Raw genomic sequence first — 19,298 nt, 5'->3', positions numbered from 1 at the left:
AACCGAACGTAAATCCAATAATGAATCCAGAATGCGGAAGCAAAAGGTAAAACAACGGTCTCTGGAGATACTACACACATAAAAAATTTATAAAAAAAAAAATAAAAAAAAAATAAAAACCAATGTGATCCTCAATGAGATCACGAAACCCAAAGAAAACGAATTCGGAAACGACATCTCAAAAATAGACAAGAATGAACCTAGGGGAAAAATAGTCATTTCATAAAGAAATGGATGCTACCAAGTGTACCATTGTAAAGACAATGAAAAAAGAACTAAAATGGACTCAAGAATTGCCTGATTCGGAGTCCAGACGGAAAAGATATGAATTTAGAACGAAGTGGCATTCTCCGTTTAGGAGTTACCATGACCCTATCCCACTAAAACTACAATAACTCTGACTACGGTTGGAGTTTTGATGTATGGTTGGTACCATTGGAAAGCTAACTTCAAGCTCTTGAATATAAATTCAAGAACAACCTGATTTGGACTAGAAATGAAGGAGTTATGGCTCTCTGAAGTTGATGCAACAAAGTTGTCCAAGAAAATCAAAAGGGGAAGGTTCCAGGGAGGATCAGCCGACCGATGGCAAGGGTCAGCCGGTCGATACCCCATCGTCAACCGACCAAACCTCAGTCATCAGCCAACCAAAATGCCAATTTTCCCAAAAAGGTTACTGGAACTGGTCTCGAAGCCTTGTTAACTGGCTGATGGCTCTCATCAGCCAACCGACACATCTGCTGCTGTAGCAGAAAAGCTGCTGTAATTGGTGTGAAAGGTATCCGGTCCGTCTTTAAGGTTCTACATGCTTTCTATATGATCCAAACAAGTTTCAAAACATTCCCTAGCCTCATACAAGCATCCATAACATGCCCAAACAAGAAGGAACTCAAATGATACCCCAATGCATGAGTTTTACATAAATATCCATAAATCATCCATAAATGGTTCAAATGTTGAAATCTATGAGTTTTGTGAAATGTAAACATGCCCGCAAACGTAAAATGATAAAATAGATGCGCTTTAATGGCCTACGGCCTCATGGCATGTCATATGCAAAATATAACCCTTCAATGCATGAAATTCCCTAACTTCCATAGGCAATAATGAAGTTAAAAATTAGCATACATATCACATAAGTGTCTTTGGCCCTTGTCCTCATTACATAGACTTCTTAAAGGTACCAAAAGGTGCAATTAAGTGCACATTACATAGTTTAAACAATAAATACATGTTTTGATATAATAAACTAAAAATGGAGCATGATATGCTAACAAGTGCATATTACATATAACAAAATACTCCAAATAGTCAAGTAAGCCTAAGAGTGTTGTACATCTCACAATAAAGCTTATTTACCCGAAAAACAACCCGGTAACTTTGAGGTGAGTAAACAAGTTTACTCGTAGGGAATGAGCATTCATAAACCTACTTTATACAACCTTGCAACTTGATGTAAACAATTCATAATGTTTAATAGACATTGGAACTTCTAACACAATGCAATAAGATGAAATCTTACAAAGTTATCAACTTGAAAATTTAAAATGCGAAATCAAACCAAAGTGGATACTTGGATAACGCCCAGATTAAAACCGTACTCTTGGGATCACTTTAGGGCTACTAACCCATGGGTACCTTCCCCTAGTGCGCACTATAGTGTAGGGAGCTCTCTATCTCCCGTACTAGAACCAAGTCCTAGCCAAGTCAAGTTCTTGATGATATCCCAAGTTTCCAAAATCAACAAGTTGAACAACAAGTCATGATACATGATAAAAACACAATGAAAGCTCCATGAATTACATGACTAAATCATTAGATCAATAGAATAGAAATTAATTAGACTAACCAATTAATTTCTTTAGATTTCAAGAATTGTTCAAATGATTCCAATTTAATATATAATAAGGAATAAGTCATGGCCATACCATATATCAAGTCTAACATGGAATTCAAGCATGGTACAATTAAGTAGAATTTATATCAACTTAAATTAATTAATTCTCTAGATTTAAAGGCTCATTTAAATCATACCAAATTAATATATGACAAAGATCAAGTCATGACCATGCCATATAACAAATCTAAAATGAGCTATATACTAGCTACCATTAATTATTAGTTTCACAAATTAATACAAATCATACTCACAACTTATACATCCCTACAAAAGCAATTATTTCACTTAGAAAATAAACTAGAACACCCCCTACCTCAATAGAGAATTGAATCTCTATAATCCAAGGCAACTAAGCTTAAAAATGGAAAACCAAATAAGGGTTTTGTAGAGGAGAGTGAGAGGGAACTAAAGTATTCCATGTTCAAATGTCTAAGGTGAGTGGAAGGAAGCCAAAAATGAAGTCTAAAGCCTTGAATCAAGCTTTGCTCCAATGGTGGCTAAGTTAGGGCTTGAGAAAAAAAAAAAAGATGAAATGAAAATAAAGTGCAAACCCTAAGCTAAATGTGATGGGATCCTCCACTCACTAGGTGCTCTTGCACTACCTCTCACACACACACACAATGCAAGACTAAATGTGAAGCCTACACTTGTCATTAATCTAAGGCTCCTTCCTAGGCTTAATCTTAAGCCTACACTTGTCATTATCCAAGCCGACAAGTGCTCCAATCCTAGGCCAACAAATGGGTGAATCCCCCACCCTCCATGTGTAAAGAGATTAGGCTTCCAAGTGGTTCCACCACAAGATCAACAAGTAGCACCATGAGAGTGTGACACTTGTCGAAAATTACAAAAAGGTTCTTTTCAAAATATCTTCTCAATTAAATTATAAAATGGTCCCTAAGACGAAAAATAATTACTCTACATAATTACACTAAAACCCCAAAAGTCAAGAATATTATCAAAAAGTTATGCATCCATGCCCTTTACAAGAAAAGTAAACATTTAGCATGTTTTTCTACGAAAGCAAAAATGTAGATATCATGGAATTTAAATATCATGGATGCATGCAAAGCCGAAATCAAATCCGAGCACTAAAAGTGAGGTTATGAAAGTAAAAATGAAAAATGACAAAATGACAAAATAAGGAAAAAGAAGAAAAAAGAAATTACCGAAAAAGAAAGGAAGTAAAATGACCGAGTCATTACAGGCAATCTTGAAAAATTAAAGAAGAAAAGCTTAAGAGCAATTTGCATATCAAAGGATTGACACGTACTCAAGGTGAGTGACTGCCTTGCTTGTTCAATTTCTAGTGGAATTATTATGTGTATGAGTAACTGATATGCTTACCCTCATAGATTTATTATATATATACACTTAAAATGAAACAGCTGCTAGGCTTGCTTACTTTTATTAGATTTATGGTACATGTACTACCACACTTATCTAGAATCTAATGTGGAAATATAGAACATCTCTTATATGTTTGCTACTTAATTTCACTAATATTGTGGCCACTCACCATTTTATGATTCCTTTACAATTAATGTTAAGTACTATAGTTTCATGATACATCAATTACCTTGGGAACTATAGGGACTCCTCATAATAATTTAGCTTAAGCATATATTATGGCTCCGTGGCATTTTAATTGCCATATGACTCATAATTGTGTTGCTTACACTTTAACACTGTGACGACCCTGGTTTTTAGGCCAACGTGTCCTGTGATGAACCGTAAAGATGATCCTATAACGGATCCGAATGCGGAAGCGAAAACAGAAAATAAGATTATAAGAAGTCAAAGTGACCTTCCATGAGGTCATGGAACTCAACAAGAACTGATGCGGAAGCAAAAAATCAAAAATATGACAAATAAGCCCCCAGGGGCAAAATAGTCATTTCTAAAAACTATAGATTCAGGTGCCACCGGGCACACTGCTAGAAGGACAACGAAAAACTAATCAAGATGGACTCAAGAATCACATGATTCGAAGTCTGGACGAAGGAGAAACGGCATGACGAAAAAAAACGAGCACTTAAGGCAAAAAAGGTAAACTGGTAATTATTCAGGAAGAATCAGGTACAACTGAGCACACCGTTGGAAAGATAGCGAAAAATTAGTCAAGTTCAAAAAAAAATTCACTTGAATCGAAGTCCGGACGAAGGAAAAAAGCCCAAAAGAAGAATTGACGTCACGGCGGCCCGACGAGGGCCATGGCGCACACGGCGCCCATGTGCGAGCCCACCGGCGCGCATGCCGGCGCCCAAAGACATGGCTGGTGGCAGCCCTTGGCTGCTGCTACATTTTTTTTTTTTATTTGTCCAGAATTGAGGCTTGAAACGAAGGTCAAGATGAGTTTTTATAAAAAACACGAAGAAGAAACCCCCCTAAAATCGAGTTTTCTACTCGACTTCGTGGATGGAATCGTAAAAAACTCACTGTGAAATCCCCAAAATGCCCCTAGATCAGAACTGAACAAGAGGGTTAAAAGTTGCTACAGTGACTGTCTGCAACTGAGAGCAAAAACGGGCTAGAAGATGAATTTTTCTGGAAAAACACAAAGAAGAAACCCCCCTCAAAATTGAATTTTCTACGTGATTTTCAAGAGAATTCAAAAAAATTGCAATGTAGAATGCCCGAAATGCCCCTCCATGAAATCTGGTCATGGAGGTCCAAAAAGCTGCTAAATTGAAAAACTGAGAGCTGAACTTCGTAAGCGATTTCCGATATCAAGACGACATTTTCTGGAAAAAAAATGGGAAAGAAACCCTCCCTAAAATCATGTTTTCTATTCAACCATGTTGAAAGAAGAAAATAAAACCACCGTGAAAGGTCCATAATGCCCCGACATCAGAATATGCAAAAAAAAGTGCGAAATGAATTCACAAGAGGCTCAAAACACAAATGATAAGGTTTTGCCAGGAAACGACCATGCACGCAAATGTAACTTACCTATTAGGACGTGTTACAATGGTCCACGACTTAAAAATACCACCGATGCAAAATTCGACCCCCCAACGGGCAAAAAGGCAAAAATGAAACTTGGAATGAAAATTCGGAATCCAAAAATACAAAACAGGATCAAATAACCGTTTGGCCCTTGGCCACACTTCAGACATGATTAATAAGACCCTATAAAAGAATGAAAATGGAATTCCCACACCCGATGCAACCATGGTGAAGTAATGACTCGCGATTTTTCAAGGTTTTCATAACATTTCATGAAATTAAAAAGTTGCATAGAATACAATACACATGTCATTGGCCTTCGGCCTCATCTCATACATATCAAATACATTGAAAGGAATGTACTTAAGTACACATTACATACATGGAATCAAATATACATATTTTGACATATAAGTCTACAAAATGACATTTCATGCTAACATTTGCATGAAATGGAAACTTGAAAGCTACACGACATCCAAGGAATGCTAGGCGTCACGAACCAAGTCTTCGTATCTGAAATATGCCCCAGTATCGTAGGGGTGAGTAACATAAAGCTACTCGTAGAAGATGAGCATGCATCGATCTAGCATTTTACAAATTTATCACCTTAAGGTGAAACATGTTAAAGGGGCTCATGCCACCTAACGTTTATGTCCAAGTGAGACTCGGGGAGCATCCTAAGCTACCTAGAGTCTAAGCAACAAGAATCATGATATACGTACGTGTATGAAACGAATCATGGTTGGGATAATCCAAAGAACATGACAAGAAGAATGCTTGAGCATAGATTAACATGAATTACATTTTCAATACAATTGAACTAGGTCTAGAGTAATCCATACAACATGACAAAAGCATATTTGAATACAAGTTAACAAAAATCACATTATCCATGCAATTCAACAACAAAAGAGTATGTTATACAATGCAACAAGGTTTAAGTTCTCAAAGCCATCAACTTAGAATCTAAAGCACAAAATAACAGTAGTGGTTCATGCCACCTAACGTCTATGTTATAAATGAATCAATAGGGTCAATCCTAAGCTTTGTTAGAACGTCAAAACATAATTTTCAATATTGATGCAATTTAACCAACATTGAAACTTCCAATACAACGCATAAAGCACAATTTCGCAAAGTTAACATCATGTAACTTAAAATAGAACGACAAATAAGGAACAACAAGTTACAACATCATCTAGTTATTAACTTGAAAATGAAATGCGAAGTCAAACAAAGTGGATACTCAGACGTCACGCCGGATCAGACCGACAACATAGTTACTTTAGGGTTACTAGCCCATGGGTAACCTCCCTATGTGCGCACTAGACTATATAGAGGGACTATCCCCCGTACTAGAACCACGTCCTAGCCATAGCCAAACAACGACATCCCCAAGTTTCCAAAATCAACAAGTTGTGCAACAACGCATATATCAACAAGAATATGTAAGATAATCAACTATTTACCAAGCACAACCAAATTTGGAAACCTATAGAATACATGCTCTAAGTCCACAACTAATATGATGTGACGAATGTCGAATCTTCAGTGTGCGATTCATTACACGCTATGCATGAATGATGTTAAATACGAAATGTGCAAATCATTACACAAGGCAACAATATATTCAATAAGGAAAACATATTCTCATGAGTATAAACATAGCAACTATGTTATCCAATGCTCAAAACATAACCAAATGAATATACAACAAGTCCATGTCCAGGATTTTGATATAGAAACGACTTTCAAACACAATTAAATCCATGGCTCAATTCGATAGAATTTAATTAAATAAAATAATTAAATTCCCTAGATTCTAATTCAATTCCAAATAACCTCAAATTAACACATATTAAAGAACATGGCATGGTCATCACCTATATCCATTCTAAAACTCAATTAGGTTATTGGAACAACAAAGTAGAACTCTAATTAAATCATGTTAATTTAATTACCAAGGTTCTAAAGCAACTTCAAATGATCCACAATTAATATATACTAGTAAACAAGTCATAGCCAATACAAATATCAAGTTAAAATCTTAATTAAGCTAATGGGACCACAAAATAGATTTTAATTAATTCTTTTAATTAAAATCTCTAGATTTTCAAACTTAACCAAATGCTCTCAATTTAACATATCTTAGAGAACATGTCAAGGACTAATGTAATATCATATTACAAGCTTATTTCTTGTAAGTTACACCTATGTAAATTAAACTTTCACTAAAATTAAATATAAAATAAAGGTTGCAATTCTCATGCAATTAATCCCAATTTAATATATGTGAACAACCACACCAAAGTTTAATTTTCTAGCATGCCACAATTCAATTCCAAGTTGTATATCACCATGAGGATTAAATCTTAAACAAGGAAATTAATTAAATGAAAGGTTTCAAAACATCACCGAATATTCTAAATAAAATATATGTGAAGCTATATGGCATGTAGATCAAGAATATTAAGTCAGAATTCAAATGGAGTGAATAGTGCACTCGGGGCAAATTAATTAATCAAATTAATTAATAATTACTAATTTTCAAAACACCTCCAATTACTTTCAAATTCAACTATGTTAAAGAGCATGTTAAGGCCTAATATAATATGCTAACACATATTAATTTCAAGCTAGTTAAGGCCATGTGAATTAATCTTTCACCTAAGATAAATATTAAATAAAATCTTTAATACTTATTCAAATGTTCCACTTTTTAATACACGACAATGAGCATATCAAGGGGCAATATAAAATCATGCTACATGTTTAAACCAAGTCATGAGCAACCGGGAAAATTAGATCCCATACAAGAAAAATAAATAATAAAATCTCTAGATTTTATATTTAATCAGCAAACAAGTAGTATAAGCATCACAAGCATGCTATATAACAAGAATTTAAACCTAGAACATCTCCTACCTCAATTTGAGATGAAAACCTCAAAGGCCCACCGAAAAAAAAGTGTTCCGAATCCGCCGAAATCGAAGGGTTTTGTCGGGGACAACACGATCTATATGAATCCCCAAGAAGCCCCATGAAAATCCAAACTTGGCCTCAAACCCAAACTCAAAACTTGGCCAAAAATGGTTTCTAATAAGGGGTAATGGTAGAGCAGGACGAGGCGAACAACAAATGCTAAGGCCGAAGGATTTCTACCAAGGAAATCAAATGGAGGAGAAGAAAGAGTGAAGGCAGTCCCTTGGGCTCCCATGGCTGCTAGCCAAGAGGAGGAAGAAGGTCTGAAAATCTGATTTTAAAAATTAGGGCAACCTATTTATAGAAATCTCAAAAAGTGTCCCGAAAGGGCCTCGCCGGGTCTGAAAAAGTGAATTTTGAGCAAACGCACTCAAACGGAAAAACTCCATGAACAAAAAAGATTCAAAATGAGAAAATATGAATAACGGAAAAAATGGCATTGAAAACTGAGTCCCGAGCAGAAAGTTATGCCCCGAACAAGTTCGGTGGCAACCAGGTCCAAAAACTCTGAAACTGGAGAAAAATGACCAGAAGGAAATTCTAAGAGTCCATAACTCGACGAAATGTGAAAATGAATCCTGTACGAGGATCCAGGCTCTAGACGAGACATTTTGCAATAACTTTCGTTAATTGCACAATGACCCCTACAAAAAGGGTTAACTGTGAAATTGCCCCAGAATAAAAATATCTTCCAAAAGATATTTTCTTAGATGCCCCTGAAATAAAATTTCTTCAAAAGATATTTACGAAAAACATCCCAAGAAATGAAAAAAGATTCTAAAGAATTGTGCATCCATGTCCCTGAGGGCACCGAGAGCAACCAGAGTTCTTTCTTGCAAAAGTAAAGATACATATTTCGAGGAAACCACTCAAGATGAAGGCACGTGAAGTCAAAAACCAACTCCGAGCACGAAAAGTGAGGTTGTGCCAAAAACTGACAAACGGAGATAAGACAAAATAGGAAAAATGACAGAATAGGGAAAAGACGAAATAGCGCATAGTGTCCGAAAAACGAAAAATGCGAAAATGACTCGGTCCTCAAAGGAAGTTGTCAATTCACATAAAAGAGTCTCAAAAACCAATTCTGAGCACTTGAGATGACACTAAGCGACACGAAACAGAGCTCAGAAAAGAAAATTAAACGAAAAAAATTCATTCGTAAAATTTCAAGAAAAAGGAAAGGGAGGCAAATGACCGGGTCGTTACAGACACAACATTTTAAAAACTCAAGCTCTGCAACTCCAAGCTTCTTTGGGTCTTCCGAATGCAAGTCAAAGCTCTGTGCAACTAGAAATAAAATTAAAAAGGCGAAAGGCAAGCCATACTAAAAAAACAATCAGAAGACAAAAGGTACTTTTCAAACTATTATTTTCCTATTTTAAATTGTTATGGTTGAATTTATATGATTTAAATAGTTCCCCCTTTCTCTTGTATATCTATTTTGTTAAGGTATTACATACATGTTTCTCTTACTATCACGCTAAGTAATTGCATGACACATAGTTATCAAGAGGATCATAATTCTTTCAATGTCTGCTTAATATAATGGCATTTAAATTGTCAGGTGAGCCATAACAATTTTTTTATTTATTTATTGTAGTCAACATGATTTCATGACACCATAGTTGTCATTGATACTATACTTATCATTTAGCTGTAACAAGAATTTTGGTTTGAAGGCATTCTAATCCATGTAAATCTTAATCACTTTGCTTATATTGTAACTCTACTTCTCCTACATGATAATGTGTTCTTTAGATTCATATTTTCTAACTATTAAATAATGCTAGTGGGAAATAATATTTTCAAATAATAAAGTCTTTCTTTTAAAAAAAAAAACTATAGATCTTTTAGTTTACTGAAATGAAATCATATTTTCTAAAAATAAATAATAAAACTATAATGACCCGGTCATTTTCCTCCCTTTCCTTTTCTCAAATTTTTACGGATAAATTTTTTTGTCATTTAATTTTCTTTTCCGAGTTCTGTTTCTTGTCACTGGGTGTTGTCTCGAGTGCTTAGAAATGGTTTCCGAGACTCTTTCATTTGGATTAACAACTTCCTATAAGGACCGAGTCATTTTCATATTTTCACTTTTTGGACACTATACACTTTTCGGCATTTTCCCTATTTTGTCTTTTCCCCTTTTGTCACTTTTTGGCACAACTCACTTTTCACGCTTGGAGTTGGTTTTTGACTTCATGTATCTCTATTCTAAGTGGTTTTCACAAAATACGTATCTTTACTTTTGTAGAAAAGTACTCTGGTTACTCCCGGTGTCCACAAGGGCATGGATGCACAGTTCTTCAGAATCTTTTTCTTATCTTGGGGTGTTTTTCATAAATATCTTTTGAAGATATTTTATTTTAGGGATTTTTAAGAAAATATTTTTGGAAGATACTTTCATTCTGGGTTATTAATGCAGTTAACTCTTTTTGGAGGGGCCATTGTGTAATTAACGAAAGTAATTGCAAAATACCTCATTTTGAGCCTGGATCCTCGTATGGGATTCATTTTCACATTTCGTCGAGTCATGTACTCTTACAATTTCCTATTGGTCATTTTTCTCCAGTTTCAGGGTTTCTGACCCCAATTGCCGCTGAAATTATTCGGGGGCACATCTCTCTGCTCGGGATTCAGTTTTCGACGCCATTTTTTTTGTTGTTCATATTTTCCCATTTTAGGTCTTTTTTGTTCACAGAGTTTTGCCATTTGAACACGTCTACTCAAATTCTACTATTCCGGACTCGGCGGGGCCCTTTCGGGGCACTTTTAGGGTTTCCCTATAAATAGAATGTCTTAAAGTGAAAAGACAACATTTCATCATCTTCCTTCCTCTCTTGGCCAGCAGCCATGGCAGCCAAGGGGCTGCCACCCTTCTCTCTTCTTTTCCGTCCACTTCCCTCGTGTAAAACGCCGTAGTGCCTTAGCATTTTATGTTCACCTTGATGTGTTTTACCCTTCCCCCTTATTGAACCCATTTCTGACCATTTTGTGAGTTCGGGTTTGAAGTCAAGTTGTATTTTCATAGGGCTTCCTTGGAGTTAATGATCATCGTGTTATCCCCGACAAAACCTCGAAGTATCGTCGGATTCGGAGCACTTTCGTTAGGTGGGGATTTGAGATTTCATCTCAAATGGAGGTAGGGGGTGTTATAGTTTATTATTCTTGATGTATTGCATGCTATTGATGTTTATACAACTTATTCACATGTCTTGATATGAAATCTAGAGATGATATTATTTATTTTTCTTGTATGAGATTTGATTTTCCTGGTGGGTTATAGCTTGGTTTAAACATGTGGCATGACATTATTTTACACCTTGATATATTTATTGACATATATTAAATTGACAGCACTTGGACAAGTATTGAAGATTTTATTTAATATTTTTCTTGAATAAATATTTAATTCATGTGGTCCTATCTAGCTTGAAATTAATATGTGATGCCATATTATATTAAGCCCTAGCATACTCTTTAACACATGTGAATTTGAGAGAAATCGAAAATGTTTTGAAATCTAGTAATAATTAATTAAATTGATTAATTTATTCCAAGTGCACTATTCATTTCATTGAAATTCCAACTTAATATTATTGATTAGCATGTCATATACATTCACATATATTTAATCGAGAACATTTGATTAGGTTTTGAAGTCTTTCATTTATTATTTTTCTAGTATTAAAGTTTAATACTCATGTTCGTACCTTGCATGGAATTCGCTTGTATCATACTATTAAATCAAGTCTTGACATGTTATATAACATACTTTAATTTGAGATCATATGGATGAGTTTCAAAATTTAGGGATTTTAATTAAAAGAATTAATTAAAACCTATCTAATGGTTCCATGAGCTTGATTAAGTTTCTAACTTGGTATTCATGATTTTCTTGACAAGTTCCTTCACGTGTATCAAATTGAGAATAATCGGATAAGTTTTGAAACTTATATTTAATTATTTTCCTTATATAGAACTTAATTCACATGGTTGTAACTTATATTTCTTGGGGCTTTTAGCTTTTTATCATGTATCTAGACTTCTTGTAACTTGACTCCATTAACGTGTTTAATTAACTAGCACAATTGTCTCGGAATGATTTAATTATTCATGTATTGCTTAGTAAATAATTAAATCATTAATCTTATACTTGTGGTATATTTACATCAATGGATTCCTTGTGGTTTAAATCCTAGTTTGTAGTCTATGTAGATGCATACCATGATCTCTTGACATTTACATGCCATCATAGTTGAGAATTTAGGACATGACTTGTGTGTTTCCAAAATCTTAGTTGTGTATGAAACATAGTTAATGCATTTCTTGTATCTTGATACTGTCTTGATTTGCACAACTTGTTGATTTTGGAACTTGGGATATCAATCAAGAATTGACATGGCTAGGACTTGGTTCTAGTAGGGGAGATAGAGAGCTCCTTATACTATAGTGCACACTAGGGGAAGGTACCCATGGATTAGTAGCCCTAAAGTGATCTCAAGAGTACGGTTTTAATCCAGGTGATATCCGAGTATCTACATTGGTTGATTTCACTCTTTAAATTTCAAGTTGCTATTCCTTGAAGATTTAAAACTTGTCATGTTAATTGGAATGTTCCAATCTTGTTTCATTGCATAGATATTATGCATCATCCTTGATTTCATGTATTGTTCTTGTTGTGTTAATTGGAATGTACCAATCATGTTAATTGCATTGATAATGTGATCCTTGTATTCAAGTACCCTTCTTGTCATGTTATTTAGATTATTTCAAGCCTTGCTTAATTGTGTTGATAATGCAATTCATGTTGATCTATATTCAAGTATCCTTCCTATCATGTTCCTTGGATTATCCCAACCTTGATTTGTTTCATATATGTATATGTATCATAAATTCTTGTTGATTACACTCTAAAGTAGCTTAGGATGCTCCCTGAGTCTCATCTTGACATAGACTTTAGGTTGCATGAGCCCTTTAACATGTTTCACCTTAAGGTGATAAAATTTTAAAATGCTAGGTCGATGCATGCTCATTTCCTACGAGTAGCCTTATGTTACTCACCCCGAAGTTACTGGGGATTTGTTTTAGGTACGAAGACTTGGTTCGTGATGCTCATCATACTCTGGATGACTTGTAGCTTTTAAGTTTCCATTGCATGCAAATGTTAGCATAAATTGTCATTTTCATAGCCTTGTATGTCTAAACTTGTATTCATTGGTTCCATATATGTAATGTGTATATAAGTACACTCTTTTCAACGTATTTTACATGTATGAGTTGAGGCCATAGGCCAATGGCATCAAATATGTATCCTATGCACTTCCGTTTTTAAGGTTTACTATGGAAATCATGGAAAATGTTAAGTTTTTGCTTCATTATGTTTGCATCGGGTGTAGGAATTCCATTCTTTTTCTTTCATAGGGTCACTATGATCATATATGAGGTGTTGCCAAGGGCCAAACACCATTTTGTTATAGGTTTTGTATTTTTTGTTTCGTTTATTACATTTTAAGGCATTTTTTGGCCGCTGAGAGGTCATATTTTGCATTTGGGTTATTTTGAGGCCATGAACCATTAGGACGCGTCTTAAATGTCTTTTTACGTTTGCGTGCATGTCCACATTTCATAAAACTCATAAGTTACAACTTTTGACCTATTTTTAGGCGATTTTATGAAAAATTCATGCATTGGGGCATCATTTTAAGTTCCTCTTTGTTTTGGCATGTTTTGGATGCTTGCACGAGGTTAGTGAATGTTTTCAAACTTGTTTGGATTATGTAGAATGCATGTATAGCCTTAGAGATGGACCAAGCACCTCACACACACATTGCAACAACTTTTTCTGCTGCAACAGATGTGTCGGTTGACTGATGAGGATCCATCAGTCGGTTGACAAGGCCCTCGAGACCATTCCAGTAGCCTTTTATTGGCAAACATCGTTTCAGCCGACTGATCATTGGGGTTTGGTCAGCTAATGATTGAGTTTTGACCGGCTGACCCTTGCCATCGGTCGACCGATCCTCCCTGGAATCATTTTCTTCACCTTTTCCTTGGACAGCTTTGTTGTTCCAACTTTGAGGAATCATATCTCTTTCATATTAAATCCAAACTAGGTCTTTCTTGAGTTTAAATTCAAGAGCTTGAAGTTAGCTTTCCAATAGTACCAACTACTTATCAAAACTCCATCTATAGTGTGAGTTATTCCAGTTTTAGTGAGATAGGTTTGTGGTAACTCTTAAATAGAGAAGGCCACTTTGTTTTAATTTCATATCTTTTCCGTTCGGACTCAGAATTAGGCTATTCTTGAGTCTAACTTTGTTCATTTTTCGTTGTCTTTCCAATGGTGAGCACGATGGCACCCATTTTAGTATGAAATGACCATTTTGCCCTTAGTTCATTTCTTTTCGGGTTTGGAATTCTTGATTCATTGTTTGGCTCATTTGAGTTCCGTGGCTTCATGGAGAGTCATCTTGGTGCCTTGGGGATGACATACATCTCTTAAGGCTATTTTGCTTCTTTTGTTTTCGCATCTTGGATCCATTTCGGGTCATCACAGGACCCACACTGGGTTGAAAAATTCAGGGTCGTTACAAGTGGTATCAGAGCGTCCAGGTTCGAATACCTTAGATGACGGGTTTTGGGTGCATATCATGCTCACGCTGTTTTACTTTGATATGTCATTTGCATATTGATAACATGTTTTGATTTGATAACGTATTTGTTTGCTTATGTGGCAACTTGTTTAGAAGCTTACCTTGACTGTCATAGCATATGGTATATGCTTGTTTACCTTAGCACATGGTACCTGCTTGTTATTTTAGCATATGGTATATGCTCATCTACCTGAGTATATTGTATACGCTTGTTCATCTTAACATGATTATATGCAGCATATTGTCATGCTTTTTGTTTTTTTTTCCTGTATACACTGACATGCTTTATGTGATCTTACTACTTGTGTGAGTAGATAGTCCGTTGCTATGTTGCATGCTAGCTGTTTCCTTTTATGTCTAGTTTTAACATTGTCTCTTAGGATCTGTTGCATCCCATGGATGCATTCTTGTTTTACGAGTTTCTTCCTTGGATAGGAGAAATTCATTCTGTAAGGACTCATGTCGGGAACCTGATTGTCTATTTTGTTGGTTGGATGTTTCGAGACCTTAGTCTGACGGCTGATGCAAGTAAAGCTCATGTAAGCGTAGAATCACAGTCCTTGTCTGGTGAAGTAAGACGCGGGTCGGGGAGGCACTGTTTCATTTCCTTTTCCTTCATGGCTTCATGACGTGGTCGAGGAGTGTCATGGGTGTTTTGGCAATGTAGGAGTTTTTGGCTCTACTTGCACTGTGGATTTAAGGCCTTAAGCGTAACGGTGCCTATGACATTGTTGTCAGAATTTTGGGATTAGCTACCCCAACTCTCGCAGATGCCAAGTTCCCGTAGTGCTTTTGGTAATGATCTTTTTCGACATTAATGTCATCCGTATCGATAGTTTTTTTTTTTTTTTTTTCCCGAGTTGACCTGTTGGGGGCATGTTATGAACTAGTGCCTTATACTGTTATGCTACCTTACTGACGAGTAAATATGGACGGGTTCTGGTTGTTGTTCGTACTGCCTTGTCACTCTCTTCTTTTATAATGTTTTAACGTTTCGTTGTCTTGGGATTCTCTCGGTGGTTGACGTTGAGTTAACGTGCCGATTCGTATGAGGTGTTGTCTCGGTTCGTCGTTCCGCGTTCCTTTAGTTGATCTTGAGACATTTGGAGTTGTCCTTCAGTGCTTTATGAGTTGTCCTTTGGATTGACCATTTGTTCGGTCCATGTTCTGTTTGTTCCGGTATGTTCCTAATTTCGGGGACAAAATTCCTTTAAGGAGAGTAGGTTGTAATGACTCGGTCATTTTCCTCTCTTTCCTTTTCTCAAATTTTTACGGATAAATTTTTTTTTCGTTTAATTTTTTTTTTCGAGTTCTATTTCTCGTCACTATGTGTCATCTCGAGTGCTGGAAATGGTTTCCGAGACTCTTTCGTTTGGATTGACAACTTCCTTTAAGGACCGAGTCATTTCTATATTTTTACTTTTTAAACACTTTTTACTTTTCGTCCTTTTCCCTATTTTGTCTTTTCCCCGTTTTTCACTTTTTGGTACAACCTCATTTTTCATGCTCGGAGTTGGTTTTTGACTTCACGTATCTCCATTCTAAGTGGTTTCCATAAAATACGTATCTTTACTTTTGTAAAAAAGTACTCTGGTTGCTCCCGGTGTTCATAGGGGCATGGATGCACAGTTCTTCATAATCTTTTTCTTTTCTTGGGGTATTTTTCATAAATATCTTTTGAAGATATTTTATTTCAGGGGTTTTTAAGAAAATATTTTTGAAAGATATTTTCATTTTTGGGTCATTAGTACAGTTAACCCTTTTTAGAGGGACCATTATGCAATTAACGAAAGTTATTACAAAATACCTCATTTTGAGCCTGGATCCTCGTACGAGATTCATTTTTCATATTTCGTCGAGTCGTGTACTCTTAGAATTTCCTTCTGGTCGTTTTTCTCCAGTTTCAGGGTTTCTAGCCCCTGTTGCTACAGAAATTATTCGGGGCATATCTCTCTGCTCTGGACTCAGTTTTCAACGTTATTTATTTTATTGTTCATATTTTCTCATTTCGGTTCTTTTTTGTTAATGGAGTTTTGATGTTTGAGCGCGTCTACTCAAATTCCACTTTTCGGACCCGGTAGGGCCCTTTTGGGGCACTTTTAGGGCTTTCCTATAAATAGAATGTCTTAAAGTGAGACGACGAAATTTTATCATCTTCCTCCTTCTCTTGGCTAACAGCCATGGCAACCAAAGGCTTACCCCCCTTCTCTCTTCTTTTCCGGCCACTTCCCTCGTGTAAAACACCACAGTGCCTTATCATTTTATGTTCGCCTTGATAGGTTCTACCCTTCCCCCTTATTAGATCACGTTTCTGACAATTTTGTGAGTTCGGGTTTGAAGTCAAGTTGTGATTTTCACAAGGCTTCCTTGGGGTTAATGATCATCGTGTTGTCCTCGACAAAACCCCGAAATATTATTGGATTCGGAGCACTTTCTTTCGGTGGGGATTTGAGATTTCATCTCAAATAGAGATAGGGGGTGTTATAGTTATTCTTGATGTATTGCATGCTATTGATGTTTATACAACTTATTCACATGTCAAATCTAGAAATTTTATTATTTATTTTTCATGTATGAGATTTGATTTTCCCGGTGGGTTATAACTTGGTTTAAACATGTGGCAATACATTATATTACACCTTGATATGTTTATTGACATATATTAAATTGAGAGCATTTGGACAAGTATTGAAGATTTTATTTAATATTTTTCTTGAATAAATATTTAATTCATACGGCCCTATCTAGCTTGAAATTAATATGTGATGCCATATTATATTAGGCCTTAGCATACTCTTCAACATATGTGAATTTGAGATAAATCGGAAATGTTTTGAAATCTAGTAATAATTAATTAAATTTGATTAATTAATTTTTCTAAGTGCACTATTCATTTCATTAAAATTCCGACTTGATATTATTGATGTGCATACCATATACTTTCACATATATTTAATTGAGAACATTTGATTAGGTTTTGAAGCCTTTCATTTATTATCTTTCTAGTATTAAAGTTTAATACTCATGGTCGTACCTTGCATGGAATTCGCTTGTATCATGCTATTAAATCAAGTCTTGACATGTTATATAACATACTTTAATTTGAGATCATTTCGCGTCCAGATTAGGTATCAGATGTCCCAAAAGAGCCAAGGGAGCCAAGCTGGATAGATCCTATCATTGCCTACTTAGATGATGGAGTCTTTCCTGAAAATAAGGATTAATGCAACAAAATATACAATCATTAACAATCAGCTTTACCGAAGGTCATTCTCCGGATCATACTTAAGATGCTTTGTCCCATCCTTGTCACGTGATATGTAACGTTTCATATTTTTCTAAATTTTCCTATTATTTTTATTTTATTAATTTGACGCGTTTCAATTTACGCGTTATGTGGGTTCTGGTATTTTCCTCTACATTATTCCATTTATTTATTTATTTTACTCAGGGATTATATTTTTGTGATGGTTATATATGTATGGTTATTAGTGTAGTTATGTGTGAGGGAGATATTTTGTGGCATAATTGTGATTGAAAGGAAGTTAGATGGGCATTTTACTCATTTGGGTTTCTTTAACTTTGGACTTGGAGGGTTTTAGAAGCCAAGGGGTTTGGCTTCATTTTGGTTCACCCCTTTATTTTCCTCTCATTTCGGACCACACACCTCTCTCTCTACACTTCTCTTTCTCTCTCTATATTTTTCTTTTTTTTCTCTCTTGATTTTCCTTAAGTTAAAGGAAGAACTGGTTTATTCCTTTGTTAGCAAAGTTTTAGATCTCTTCGAGGGCTACGTTTTAGTATCGGTCTTGCAAGCTTTTGGAGGATTTCGAGTTTGGAGTTTGGAGCTTTGAGTTGCTTTATTGAGGTAAGGGAGTCTAAACTACAAGTCCTATGGTTTTTATGAGTTTCTATGTGTTTCTTACATGGAATCTTGATGATGTATAATATGCTTAGCTTTTTAATGTGTTGGTTGTGACGTTTATGCATGAGATATTGTTGATTTACTTGAATTGTGATGTGAACAAGATGATCTATCCTATTTGTGCAAAGCATGCAATTATTCTATGATGAAATGTTAATATATGACTTGTATGGTTGATTTCATAATTTGGATAATATAATGTGATGATTATGATATATATCATGGATGGTACTTTGATTTGTAATTGTATGATATGCATTTATTTGCCATGGGGGGTGAGTTTGAGGAATTGAAGTCATAAGGTGGGTAAAGTGGATGAGAAGTGAGTTGATGATCATGGTATAAGTTAGGTTAAGGATTGTGGATGTGGTAATGATAATTGGGATGGAAGAGGAGAAGAGAGCATTTGCATGTCATGTGTATTTAATTGGTTGTGAATTCATTAAATTTATGTATATTGGTATTATTCATTTCCCTATGATCCCTTCTTTTTATTCTCCTCTTCTTTGGTTATGGCTCACGAGATTTTTAAGAATGTATTTTAGGCTTACTTTACTGAGTTGTTGTGCTCACTCTATTATTTAACATTTTCAGGATTTCGGAGATGATATAGCAAGAGATGTGCATCCATGGACATAGATGTAGTTAGGATTATCATTTTTGTTAAAGCTATGTAATCATGGTCATGGAGGCCTTATTCTTGTAATCGAACTCTTTGGGAATTATATGTAATGAGCATGTATGACTTGATCTTCAAATGATGTATATATGGCTTATTGTTAATGATTTTGTGTAAATCTTATAGCAGGTAATGTCTATGATCTTGTGTTTATCCTTACATCATCTTGGATTATGTTAAAAATGGAGTAGATGGGTGATCTAA

The sequence above is a fragment of the Cornus florida genome, unplaced genomic scaffold, assembly GCF_030987335.1.
Source record: "Cornus florida cultivar Cherokee Brave unplaced genomic scaffold, ASM3098733v1 CherokeeBrave_3.0.0_Hap2_Chr10, whole genome shotgun sequence".
NCBI lineage: Eukaryota > Viridiplantae > Streptophyta > Magnoliopsida > Cornales > Cornaceae > Cornus > Cornus florida.
This window is presented reverse-complemented; position numbering follows the sequence as displayed.